Genomic DNA, 14,892 nt, shown 5'->3' with positions numbered 1-14,892 from the left:
TTTTGGGGGTAAAAGCTCTCCTTGATGTAGGATTTGTGTTTCTAATTTTTTTAGATGTTTGGGGAATAGGGTGATCGGGGCTTTTTTTGGCTAGAAGGGGGTGTCAGTCTTGTGAGTGTCATTCTTATGGTGGAAAGGCCCTTTTGAAGAAGAATGTTTATGGCTCCTTCTAAGCCCTGGATCACCAGATTTATAATATCTAAGGCCCCTGGTTTTACAGGTGAAAGGATACAAAAACAGTTTTGACTTTTTAAAAAAACTCTTTTGAACTTGGTTGGTAATTATCCTGCTCTACTTGGCACTGGTGATGCCTAAATTGGAGTACTAGGTCCAGTTCTGGGCGTCACAATTTAGTAAAGATGTGGACCAATTGGAGAAAGTCAAGAGAAGAGCCACAAAAATGTAAGGTTTTTAAAAACCTGACCCAAAAGCAATTGTTAAAAAAACTGGGCATGTTTAGACTTGAGAAAAAAAGACTGAGAAAGGACGTGATAATACTCTTCAAATATGTTAAGAGCTGTTACAAAGAGAACGGCGTTTCTCCACGTCCACTGAAAACAGGACAAGAAGTAATGGGTTTAAGCTGCAGCAAGGGAGATTTAGGTTAGATATTAGGAACAAATTTCTATCTCTAAGGGTATTTATGTTTTGGAATAGTCTTCCCAGGGAAGTTGTGGAATCCCCATTATTGATTTTTAAGAACAGGTTGGACAAACACCTGTCAGGGATGATCTAGGTTTATTTGGTCCTGCCCCAGTACAGGGGGCTAGACTTGATGACCTCTGGAGGTCTCTTCCAGCCTTTCATTTCTATGATTTCCAAAAGAGATTATTTAAAATGTATGTGGCATATACAGAATACTTGATGAGGAGGTATAAAGATACTATAGGCACCCATTTAAGATGTTTTTTATCTTCTTCATTTGTGACTAATGATGTGGCTTTCACAAATTCTTGCTGATAAAACTTTCATACCACAGCACACTATTGTTTTCTCTTTATAAATACACACACAGAAACTGCATATGATAATTCTGCTTTCTATATCATTTGATAAAGTGTCTGTTTTAGACTGTATTAGAACATTTGTGTAACAGGTTTAGAATTCCGTTTTATGCCCCATTTTTCTGGACAGATGTTGAAAAACCATAAGGAGGATTTTAAAAGTGTTATGACTAGTAAGTTATTGCACAGTTAATGTGGGCCGTATTGTAGCAATAGAAGCTCTAGGAAAACATGTTTTCTTTCTGTCTCTTTCTCTCTTTAAACTTTATTTATAGCCTTGCAAAATACTTGCAGTCACATAACCTGCCTTTGCAGACTTGCCAGAAGATTAATGATATCACAGTGTTCTTGAGAACAGAAATGTGTCTACCACTGTGTTGAATAATCTCTCCTTTCACACATTAAAAGTGAGATGAGGCCTACTTTAGAAAGCAAGGACAATGTGTCACATAGTGTTGGCTTACAGACATACAGGAGTAGCTGTCCCGAAGCACAATTTGTTTTCACGTGAGTTATACTGAGAAAATGAAAGCCTTATTCAGCACAGCTTCTACTTTTTTAGATTGTAAACTGTTTGGGATGGGGCTGCATCTCTCTGTGGAGCACTGAGATGTAAATTACATTATTCTGCACCAGTTCAGGGGACTCTGGGCCCTATAGAACAAATATTGAATGATAGACGTCACTGCAAATGTGGTCAGTGCTGGCCACATACCCAAGTGCTCAGTGCTGGCCATGTGCAAGATCTTATCATTTTGTGTGAAGAAACATTGGCCTGTACCACTTGAAATGCTGGGATGGCCACTCCTCTTAGAACTGGGCCTGACTCATAAATGGCATGCAGAGTAAAATTTAGGGGCAAGTCCCAGAATGACTTTTCTGAGCATGTTAAATATTTTGATTCTTTTTCACATCTGCCTTCAAATGTACACCTGAAAGGTTATTCCCTCTATGTTTAAGGGCTGGATTGATGTTTTTCCTTTTACTTTCTATATTAAAATGTTTTTCTTTCAGCTTTTACTCATCTGTCAAGAAGGGGGGATATTTCTCCTTTGCTATCATTCTATTAATCATCATTTTTATTTTATGAAAGCTTTTCTGAAGCATTTGAGGACAGCTTCACTATATGAGAGAAAAGTCTTGTCATTTTTTCCTTCTAATCCACATATTTTCTATCCTCCCCTTTGCTGTAAAACTGATTCAGTCTATTTTTTTCTCTCTTGCTTCCTTTGGCTTTTCCTCTCTGTCTTTTTTTCTTCTATGTGCATGTTGGCAATGGTCTTTAGTTTGTATGCCTTTATGAATGCTCTGTTCCTTTTTATTTCAACTCTCTGGGCCTTACACCTCATGTAGTAATTTACACATGTGCAATGCAGGTGTACAATGCTACTTTTCTGATTTAGTAGAGTTTTACACTCACTTTGCACTCACTTTGCTCATGTATAAATGGTGGCACACAAGAGAGGAGAATCTGGCCTTCACAGAGTGAATCAGCAGGCTGCCAAGTGGGATCAGAACTGCATGATGGAGTGAACAGACTTGAGTGAGTTATTGATCCTTCCTGATCCATCACAAACTATCACAAGTGACTGCTTAGTCTGGCAATCCAAGAGTTCCTTTAATCCAGAATTTTTTTCAGATACCGGATGTGTCATTTCAATTTGTATTACATATTCCAGACCTAGGAGAACTAAGTTAAAACATACATCATCCAGGTATCCAGGTGTCGTATGTGCCTTCCTGGATAGCAACCGCTGCTATGGGTGGAAGGAGAAACCTGAAGCATGCATTTGTTTGATTTGGAAAACTCAATAGTCTGCTTATTTTTAAGCTTATCTGAATTCATCCAAATCTCTTTGGCCTGGAGAGCTCACATGATCAGACTTTCTTGTGAGATTTCAACTACATTTGGGTTTGGCTGTGTCAGAAATACACTGAAACCAATTTTTGTTGCAACATTTCCACTTGTAGAGCAACCAAGAAGTCCTGAAATTCACAAACATGTAAATAACAAAAGAAAGAGTGAATTGAGCTTTTTCAGCCACAAAGGCGATTCAGGTTCAGATTGTTTCAAGTTCTGGGCAAAGGCTTGGGTTTAATATTCAAGATACAATGTAAACATACTGGGCAAATGATTTCCTTGAGGGCCCATTAGGCAGAATTCACAGCTTTGGTGAACTGTTCACTGTTACTTGTCTGTGAATAAAAGAGCAGCTGACTGCCTGCTAAGTCCAAAGGAGAAAGTCAGCCTGTAAACCTATCAGCTATATTTTTTTGGTCATGGTTTTATTATTAAGTAACAATGCTCCATTAGCTATTTTGCTGTTACACGTTTTACCACAGACAGCTTCTCTAAGCTGCCTACTCATATGTGCCCCTGTGATAAATTTTATCAGTGCTCAGCTGGACAGTTTTACACTGTGCAGGAGCACAGTGGCTTTTTATCTAGCTTGGCACCCTCCAAAAACCATCATTTTCCTGACTTAATTTATGTTGTGGCATTTCTGTCAGTAGATGTGGAGTCAGCAGTTTGTGTTCCCAGAGGAAGTTTACATGGAAAAAAGGAGCTTAACCACAGAATAAAATAAGGAAGGGATAAAACCAATAAAACATTGTAATTAAAAAGTATTCGTGACTATCTCCTGCTAAATAGCAAAGACAATGAGGTGTCTGTTTTCTTGCCTCTCTGTTGTTAAATTTCACTTGTTCATACCAGCAGTATTTGCAGTGCTGCCATTCATACTCTTCAAACTGAGACTGGGTCAGTGTTTCTATATATCATCACGCCCTTATTTTAGGTAAAAACTGTTCTGTGTTAATGTTAATTTGCTATAAAAGGGGCAGCTGAAATAGTCAGAGGGGAAGTGCAAGCTTGGAATTTTAAATCATTGCTGTCCTTTGTGATTTTTCACATACCTCCCTGTCTTGTCTTTCCCTGAGATCTTTATTTGATGTTACCAGCCCCTCTGGTAGCTTCTCTGTTAAGCTGCAGTTGTCAAACATTAAAAGAATAAACAATGTTTTAATCATTCCCCCTCCCCGAATTTGTATTGTAGAACATGGCCCTGTAATGATCCTAAAATTTGTCTCCCAAAAAAGGGTGTTTTAAATAGGGTGGGGTTTACCATAAAAGCCTCCAGTATTCATGATAAAGAATTTTAAAGATAACCTGCAGAATTCATTTAAGTTTTACATCTTATTTCCAGATTTTCTTCTGCACTGACATGTTTCTTGTTCTAGATACAGATTTTTGCAGTAACAAGAGGGTGGTTACCGGTCTTCATTTTTAAACTCATCATCCCAGCAGACTTTAGTTAAAATGAAATTTTGCAGGCCACTGATCTACTATTTGGATTTTAGAACAATAAAAATACAAATTCCTTGTTATGAATGAAATAACACAGTCATTCTAATAACATTGACTTATTGTTATCGGCAGCATCCAAATGAATATTAGCCTCTAATGGTGTTTAAGAGCCTGTCAAATGTATGAAGTCTGATAACATTGAACTAAGAAAGAATTATGATCAATTGGCTAAAACTCTGTATTTCACAAGCTGTCTAAATGCTTGTCCTTGGTTGATTAGATTTTTTTTCCAACGTGAATTTTCAAACTGTGTACATACAGTAGCCATGTTTACTCAATAGGCTGTAATGACTCTGCAGGAGCATACCAAAATACATATACTACAGGTACCAAAAATATATATTTAAAACTTGGTAAATATGCCTTTAAAATGCTTCAATGTTTAGCCAAGTATGTATTTACACAAGTCTACCTTCTGTGTTTACCCAAATGATTGGAAAAGTCTCTCAGGCAAATAATATGGGGCTTATAACCTTCCATGAAAGACTTTTTTTATTTGCTTTTTGGGGAAAAAAAATACTCACTTCAGTTTCTTACTGTTTTAATTTAATTTATATTTTCACACATAAGATTTCTTACTAGTGCTTCAAAGGCAGCACCAAAAAAGAGAAAAATCCTCAGTGGTGTTAGTCAACATATTTTAGGCCAGAATTCAGCAAGGGACTTAAGCATGTACCCAACTTAAAGCCCATTGAGTAGTCCCATTGACTTGGGAGTACTCATGTGCTTTAAGTTAGGCATGTGCTTACGAACCTTGCTGAAGTGGCAGCTTGCTAACAGAGTTGCTGTGAGTTCCCTTGCTAAAGGGCAGAAAGAGATTTTACTGAGCCATAGTAATAACAATGGATGAAAAGAGAAGTGTTTGAAAAACTAGAAAAAGAACATTTTAACCTGATATTTAACCATTTTTTGGTCTCTGACTCGGGTTACGATGTTTAGTTGAGGGGAGAGAAGTTTGGTGCATTTCTAGTGAAAATGATGCTAAACCTGTGAAAAATCAGCGTCTAAAGTATTGCTATAATGAGCAAATAAAATGGGAGCTAGCAGTTCAAAGTGTGTTCCAAGTGGTCCAATTTCGTCTACAGTTCCCAATCTAATAATGAGTTTCTGGTACAAAAAAAGCAGAACTTTCCACTTTCTGAGGATGATATTTGCTAAGAGTCTGATTCTTCAAAGTGTTGGACACTTTGAACAAAGATATTTCAGTTGATTTCAATGGGAGTCAGAAATACTCAGAATTTCACAGGATCAGGCCATAAGTTCAGGCAAGGCATACAATATACAGTTATAGCCAAGCCATGGGATCTAGCCAAGGATTCTGGCTTATCAGCCAAAACATTGAACCAAGTTATTAGAACTTAAGTGAAAAGCTTCCTGTGATCATGAGGAAATTATGGCATTTTTGGAAACTGAGCCAGCAACCTATTCTGAGATCAGTTTTAACCTTCATCTTACATACTTTTAACTCTTTAAAATGGGTTAAAGGATTATAACAAATGTAATTAATATGTATGGGACAAATCCTGAGACTTTTACTTATTACCTGTCATCAGTATATCACTGAATCACAATGAAGCAAGTGACAAAGAAAAGAATCTGTGCCCCTAGACCTTCCATGCCCTTTGCAATATTTTTAAAAGGTTGATCCTACAACCTTTCCATTTTAAATTCAAAGAAATATGGAAAACTTTTTCTCCAGAGAAAGTGTTTAACTTTTGTGGGAAAGCTGAACTTAGAAAGCCAAATTTTCAAAGAGGCCTCAAACTAGCCACTAAACAGATTAACTATCTTGCATTCACAGGCCACAAGATCTGTGAGCAATAACAGCATCTATGCATGAATTCAATCACCTATGGTCAAATCCTGCTCTCAGTTACACTGCAACTCCTGTTGAAATCAATGAGAGCTGCAGGTGCTCTTTGCCTCTTAAAAATCATGCCCTTTACTTATTAGGTGCTTAATTGTAGGTAGTCAAATATCCTCTTATGAGTTATTTTAAAGTCAGTGTGAAAAAGAACAATATGATTGAAACTAATTCAGAGTCTTTTAAGACTCTTCTTTTTGATAATCCTAAGCACTGTAATCAGAATGATATGTTTAAAAATATTAATACCCCAAGTCGATCTTGCTTCACCAGGAAAACAGAAGACTCCATGGGGTCCACTACCAACCTTGCTATGTTGCTCTAATTTGTATGGGAAGAATTACAATGACAGGAACTACAGAAAACCCTGAGGTACATAGATAGAACACTGCCTCTCAAAATTGTTTTGTGACTTGGCAAAGCACTTTGAGATCCTTGGATGGAAGACCTATAGGATGCAAGAATTATTATTTCAGATATAGATAACAACAACAACACTGAACAAGTGTGACATAAAAGGTTTGGTGGTTTTTTTCTTGCCCCCTCTCTAACAAAACATTCATTTGGGGCACATTTACTTTGTTCTGACTAAGGGTATGTCTACACTATAAAATTAGGTTGAATTTATAGAAGTCAAATTTTTAGAAAGTGATTTTATACAGTCGATTGTGTGTGTCCCCATTTAAGACCATTAAGTCGGCGGAGTGCGTCCACAGTACTGAGGCTAGCATTGAATTCCAGAGCCTTGCACTATGAGTAGCTATCCCACAGTTCCCGCAGTCTCCGCCGCCCATTGGAATTCTGGGTTGAGACCCCAATGCCTGATGGGGCAAAAAATATTGTCGTGGGTAGTTCTGGGTACATGTCATCAGGCCCCCATTCCCTCCCTTCCTCTGTGAAAGCAACGGCAGACAATCGTTTCGCGCCTTTTTTCATGGGTTATCTGTGCAGACACCATACCACAGCAAGCATGGAGCCCGCTCAGCTCACCTTCACCGTATGTCTCCTGGGTGCTGGCAGACATGGGACTGCATTGCTACACAGCAACAGCTCATTGCCTTGTGGCAGCAGATAGTGCAGTACGACTAGTAGCCATCCTTGTCATCTCCTGGGTGCTCTTGGCCGGCTTTGGTCAGCTCGGTCAGGATGCCTGGGCAGACATGGCTGCTCCTGGCAGATCTTGGCGAGGTCTGTCAGGGGCGCCTGGGAGGACATGGGTGCACCTGGCGGACCTCTGTAAAGTCTGTCAGGAGTGCCTGCACATAAATGGGAGTGACTCAGGTCATTCTCTTCTTTAAGTTTTGTCTAATGGAGATTCAGTTCTGCCTGGAATATTGGCAGAGGGATAGCTCAGTGGTTTGAGCATTGGCCTGCTAAACACAGGGTTGTGAGCTCAATCCTTGAGGGGGCCAGGCTGCTCTCCCAGCCAGCAGCACTGTCTGCTGCCAGCCTACCCCTCTGTGAAAGCAACAGCTGACAATTGTTTCGTGCCTTTTTCCATGCAGGCACCATATTGCTGTCAGCATCGTCATCCACCCTCCGCTTCCGCTACCACTCTGCTCTCCTGCTCATACCGTACCATGGCAAGCATAGAGCCTGCTCAGATCACCGTGGTAGCTGTGACCATTCTAAACACCACTCACATTATCATGCAGTTTATGCAGGACCTGAACCTGCAAAAGCAGGCGAGTAGGCGACGGCACCGCGGTGAAGAGAATGATGAGGACATGGACACAGACTTCTCTCAAAGTACAGGCCCCGGCAATTTGGCCATCCTGGTGGCAATGGGGCAGGCTCATGCTGTGGAACGCTGATTCTGGGCCCAGGAAACAAGCACAGGGTGGTGGGACCGCATAGTGTTGCAGGTCTGGGACAATTCCCAATGGCTGCAAAACTTTTGTATGCGTAATGGCACTTTCATGGAACTTTGTGACTTGCTTTCCCCTGCCCTGAAACACCAGAATACCAAGATGAGAGCAGCCCTCACAGTTCACAAGCAAGTGGCGATAGCCCTCTGGAAGCTTGCAACACCAGACAGCTACCGGTCAGTTGGGAATCAATTTGGAGTGGGCAAATCTACTGTGGGGGCTGCTGTGATGCAAGTAGCCAACGCGATCACTGAGCTATCAAGGGTAGTGACTGGAAAATGTGCAGATCATAGTGGATGTCTTTGCTGCAATGGGATTCCCTAACTGTGGTGGGGCTATAGACAGAACGCATATCCCTATCTTGGGACCAGACCACCAGGGCAGCCAGTACATAAACCGCAAGGCGTACTTTTCAATGGTGCTGCAAGTACTGGTGGATCACAAGGGACGTTTCACCAACATCAACGTGGGATGGCCGGGAAAGGTATATGATGCTCACATCTTTAGGAACTCTGGTCTATGGGAACGGCTGCAGCAAGGGTCTTAATTTCCAGACCAGAAAATAACCATTGGGGATGTTGAAATGCCTATAGTTATCCTTGGGGACCCAGCCTACCCTTTAATGCCATGGCTCATGAAGCCATACACAGGCACCCTGGACAGTAGTCAGGAGCTGTTCAACTATAGCAAGTGCAGAATGGTGGTAGAATGTGCATTTGGACATTTAAAAGTGCGCTGGCGCAGTTTACTGACTCAGTTAGACCTCAGCGAAACCAATATACCCATCATTATGACTGCTTGCTGTGTGCTCCACAATATCTGTGAGAGTAAGAGGGAGATGTTTATGGCACGCTGGGAGGTTGAGGCAAATCGCCTGGCCACTGATTACGCGCAGCCAGACACCAGGGTGGTTAGAAGAGCACAGCAAGGCACGCTGCGCATCAGAGAAGCTTTGAAAACCAGTTTCATGACTGGCCAGGCTATGGTGTGAAAGCTCTGTTTGTTTCTTGATGAAAACCCACCCCCTTGGTTCACTCTACTTCCCTGTAAGCCAACCACCCTCCCCTCCCCCCTTTGATCACTGCTTGCAAGGCAATAAAGTCATTGTTGTTTCAAATTCATGCATTCTTTATTAAATTTGTGGGGATAACTGCCAAGGTAGCCTGGGAGGGGTGGGGGAAGGAGAGAAGCACCGGGAGGGGTGGGGGAGGAGGGGAGGATGGAAGGACAAGGCCACACTGCACTTCAAAACTTATTGAATGCCAGTTTTCTGTTGCTTGGGCAGTCCTCTGGGGTGGAGTTGTTGGGTGCCTGGAAGCCTCCCCACTGCATTCTTGGGCATCTGGATGAAGAGGCTATGGAACTTGGGGAGCAGGGCTGTTGGTTACACAGGGGATGCAGAGGCGGTCTGTGCTCCTGCTGCTTTTTCTGCACCTCAACCATATGCTGGAGCATATCAGTTTGATCCTCTAGTAGCCTCAGCATTGCATCCTGCCTCCTCTCATCATGCTGACGCCACCTCTCCTCTCACTCATACCTCCTCTTCTCTCACTCGTCCCTCCTGTCCTCGCGTTCATTTTGTGCTTTCCTGGACTCTGACATTGTCTCCCTCAACGCATTGTGCTGGGCTCTTTCAGTGTCGGAGGCCTGCATGAGCTCAGAGAACATTTCATCATGAGTGTGTTTTTTTCGGCTTCTAATCTTTGATAGCCTCTGGGACGGAGATGATAGGGGGAGCATTGAAACATTTGCAGCTGCGGGAGGGAAAAAAGGGAGATTAGTCTTTAAAAAGAGACATTTTAGAGAACAATGGGTAGACTCTTTCACGGTGAACCAAGCTGTTAACATTACATAGCACGTGTGCTTTCTTTACAAGTTGCATTTTGCCTCTTATATCGAGGGTCTGCCAGTATGGCGTGAGAGATCACACACGCAGGACCGGCGGCAACAGAATTCGGCTTGCAGGCAGCCATGGTAAGCCACAGTCTGTTGGCTTCTTTAACCTTCCTAACATGTGGGAATGGTTTCAAACAGCAGCACCCCCATTTCACATACCAAGCCCCCGTTGGGTTGGCCCTTTAAAGTGGGTTGGCCATTTAAAAGGAGGAGCTGCGGTTTTCGGGTTAACGTGCAGTACAAACCCAACTAACCCCCCCCCCAATTCTCTGGGATGATCGCTTCACCCCTTCCCCCACCGTGTGGCTAACAGTGGGTATGATTTCTGGTCAGCCACAGGCAAACAGCTCAGCAGGAACGGCCACCTCTGAATGTCCCCTTAATAAAATTCCCCTATTTCAACCAGGTGACCATGAATGATATCATTCTCCTGAGGATAACACAGAGAGATAAAGAACAGATGTTGCTTGAATGCCAGCAAACACCGGGACCATATGCTGCCATGCTTTGTTATGCAATGATTCCAGACTACGTGCTGCTGACCTGCTGTGGTAAAGTGTTGTACCATGGAGGACGGAATAAGGCTGCTCTCCCCAGAAACCTTTTGCAAAGGCTTTGGGAGTACATCCAGGAGAGCTTCACTGAGATGTCCCTGGAGGATTTCCGCTTCATCCCCATACACATTAACAGACTTTTCCAGTAGCTGTATTGGCCACGAATGCATCCCAAGTCTTCGGGGCAAATTAATCATTAAACATGCTTGCTTTTAAACCGTGTATTATATTTACAAAGGTACACTCACCAGAGCTGCCTTCTCCCCCTTCAAGGTCCAGGAGCCCAGGTTGGGAGGGTATTGGATCCAAGGTGATAAACAGTTCCTGGCTGTCGGGGAGAACGGTTTCTCCACTTGCCTGGTGTGCGCGATCTTCAGCCTCCCTCTCCTCATCATCTTTCTCATCCCCAAAATCCTCATCCCTGTTGCGTGAGACTCCCCCCTTGCAGGAGTCCATGTACAGGGGTGGGGCAGTGGTTGGGGCACCCACTAGAATTGCATGCAGCTCATCATAGAAGCGGTATGTCTGGGGCTCCGATCCCAAGCAGGCATTTGCGTCCTGGATTTATTGGTAGGCTTGCCTGAGCTCCTTAAGTTTCACTCGGCACTGCTGCGAGCCCCTGTGATAGCTTCATGCCCATGGAGATTTTTTCAAATATTTTGGTATTTCGTCTTTTGAAACGGAGTTCTGATAGCACGGATTCGTCTCCGCGTACAGCGATCAGATTCAGTACCTCCCGTTTGGTCCATGATGGAGCTCTTTTGCGATTCTGGGACTCCATGGTCACCTCTGCTGATGAGCTCTGAGTGGTCACCTGTGCTGAAGAGCTCATCACGATGGCCAAACAGGAAATGAAATTCAACAGTTCATGGGGCTTTTCCTGTCTACCTGGCCAGTGCATCTGAGTTGAGAGTGCTGTCCAAAGCAGTCACAATGGAGCACTCTGGGATAGCTCCCGGAGGCTAATACTGTTGAATTGCCTCCACACTACCCCAAATTGGACCCAGCGAGATTGATTTCAGCGCTAATCCATTCACCGGGGAGGAGTACAGAAACCGGTAATAGCCCTTAAAGTCGGAAAAAATGGCTTCATAGTGTGGATGGGTGCAGGGCTAAACCGATCTAACGCTGCTATATCTGACCTAAACTCATAGTGTAGACCAGGGCTAAGAAGCATGCAGTGGCCTCTTTCAACATTGTTCAATGGAAATCCCAAAGATTCCACAGTCATTGGTTTCACCTAGCATGCATGTGTTGAGAGACAGCCTGAATCTGAGAGCCTCACACCACAGGACTACTTTACACTAAATTTGTGTCTTGATTACCCCAGCTGTGGTGCCTGAGTCCTTTATCACAGGCTTTTAGAGAAGTACATACAGAATCTGAGATACAACTCAAAAAACTAGAGGTGTACTATGGACAAATGCAGCTGCTTTTAGAGCCTCTTCTGAGCTGCATGTGAAACCCATAAAGCAACCACCTCTTACTTCTTGAAAATTACAATGATAATTAAAAACTGCAACGATGTTTTGTTGTGCTAACAAACCATTCAGACATTCTTCCATTCAAACAGCCTCAGAACGATGGCATCGACAGATGGCATCTACCCTGCACAACAGGGGCCAGATAGCAGACTCTGAAGTTAGTCTTTCTTTGCAATTCTTCTTTGTTGTTAGTTCCAAGATTTTCTTTACAGTTCAGGACCTGGCAACTTCTGAATCTTCTCAGCAGCTTTTTAAAGATGATCAGATTGATTCCAGATTGTCAGCCAGTCATGCTGTATCCTGGGTTAAAACTGATGATAGATAGATGAGAAGTGATTCAGGTAAGACATCTGGCCAACATATCATATATTCAAAGGAAATAAGCACTCCAAATTTAGTAAAATGGTTTTGCTTTATGAATCTCTATACCCATCTTAGAAAACTAGCAAAGAATTCTTTGTACCTGTAGTTTTGTATCTGTATCATCAATAATTTCCAAATATAGATTTTCCAAATAGAGAATTATTCCATCTAGCACTCACTAACTTTTGGCAAAAGAGCGAAATTCCTGTCCCAGGCACCACATTCTTTGAGAATGGCATCTTGGCATGTTATGTCAACTCCCTCCCACATTCTTCTTCTCTCCAAGGGTATGTCTGTGGTGCAATCAGTGGTGTGATTGCAGCACGTGTAGACATACCTGAGCTAGCTTAGATCTAGCTAACTTGAATGACTATAACAATGAAGCCATGACAGCATGGACATTGGTGTGGGCTAGTGGACCATGTAAGTACTCTGGGTCCCAGGAGGACTTGTACAGCCCTTGCTGAAGCCCATGCTGCCATGGCTTCACTGCTACTGGCACCTGTGCTACTAGATAAAGCTAGCTCAAGTACATCTACACATGCTGCTGTCACACTTTTCATTGCAGCATAGACATACCCTAAGTTACCACACACACCAGAGTTTTCTTGAGTCATTACTCTCTTGTAGGGAGGCCCAAATATATCCCACCAGGAGAAAAGACATGCTTTTTGATGCAATCTGATGCACCACAAAACATGTTTGCTCTTTACAACCAGGCCCAAGATTTTCTAAAGTGACTAGTCACCTTGATTGCCTCTGCTTTTGGATGTACAACTAGAGGCACCTTAAAAGTGAGCCTTTAAAGTGTCTTAAGTTGAACATCCAAAAAAGGACACATCTGAAATCATATGTCCCTTTTTAAAAATTTTGTTCTAGGTTATACATGAGCAGGGAAGTATTAGTTGTCTTCTACAAGGGAAAAAAATCCTCCATCATCCTTTATCACCTATAACCTCCAGTTGGAAATCTGCTTTGCTCCCTTCTTCTCCCCCTGCTCTGCCTCCTTTTCTCTCTAGCCTGACAGGAGGTAGAAGCATTTTTGCCTGTATCCCCCTGAGACATCGAGAGGGTTTCTTCTCCGTAGTCCAGCTGCTGGGAAGGAGGTGAATATGGAGCTCTTCCACCATCCCTGAAGGCTGCTAGGAGGAGCTCTTCTACTCCTGCCCCATCTCTCTCCCTCTACGAGGAAAATGTGGGGGTTCTTCCATCTTCCAGCCACACAAAGAAGCATCATAGGGGAAGGCAACATGTGGCTTATTTTATTGAATTTTTCAAAATGGAAAATGACTATAGTAATTAGAATCAAATTGAAAGAGAAAGCTGCCTCTGGGCTGAGCCCTGGTACTCTATGTTTTTTTTTCTAGGATATGAAGTAAATGATTGACATTTTAAAAAAAACCCATCCCTGAAAAAGGGCATTAATGGTATAAAGGATTATATACGTCCACAGATCCTTAACTATAGCAACACTAAAAAACATCGCTATGCTAACACCAGAGGCACAGCTCAAATACTTGTTAAAAACTATTTTTGTTCTCTCCAATACTATTTGAAATACTGTAAAAGTTGAAATAATTTAATAAATTAATTCAGGCTAGTTCCCCCCCGCCGCCACAAAAAACAACACCACCGGTCTTGATTCTCATATCCTTAATCTGGTTTAATAGTTTCTCACTAACCAAGCAGCTGCAATTACTTTAGTGGTACAACTCATGATGTAAAGTACTGTTCAGTATCTGGCCCAGAGATATTTGCATTCCAAATAATTCTGGCACTTCAATGTTACTGGCAATGATTCTGGCTAGTATGGTGCCTAACAGTTTAGGGCTGCTGATACTGAGCACTGGAGTCTGATCTCAGTGCTACAGGCTGAGTGGGAAGAGCACATTTCATGAATGTCAAGTTTCTTGACCTCGATACATTTGGCCTGAAGGTTGTTCTTTTCAGTACTCAAGCCTGGAAAGGAAAAGAAAATCCAGAGAGAGGGTATTGGAGCTACTTTGCTTTGTTAGTTGGCATGAAAGTTGGCAAGGACCGAAAATACTCTAGTGTGAAGAGAAAATAAGGGAAGTTATAAATACATTTTTTTAAAAAAAGGAAGAAAATCTTAAGCATGGAAATGAAAGGTCTGAATTTTGAAGGCTGCACACTGAGTTCAAACAATTTTTTTCCCCAGAGATGTAGTTATTGTACTTTGATACTCTAGACAAGGACCAAAGAGTCTTTTTACAAAATAGAAAAGCTGAAGTTACTTTTGTATTGAAGATTTAATGAGTCAAGATCTTTCCATCACAAACAAGTGTCTATATGCAGTACCTGCTGGAATGCAAAGGAATAATGCAGGTGATGTCTTTGAAACTGAAATGTGCTTATTAACACGGCTGCAAAAAACCACTGAATGTTGTTAGTATGAAATGATGGTAAATGGCTCAAGTGTACATATTCCATTTCTGTCAAATTACCCAGGATAAATATATCAGGTAAAATAG

The sequence above is a fragment of the Lepidochelys olivacea genome (genome assembly GCF_965140295.1).
Source record: "Lepidochelys olivacea isolate rLepOli2 genome assembly, chromosome: 5".
NCBI lineage: Eukaryota > Metazoa > Chordata > Testudines > Cheloniidae > Lepidochelys > Lepidochelys olivacea.
This window is presented reverse-complemented; position numbering follows the sequence as displayed.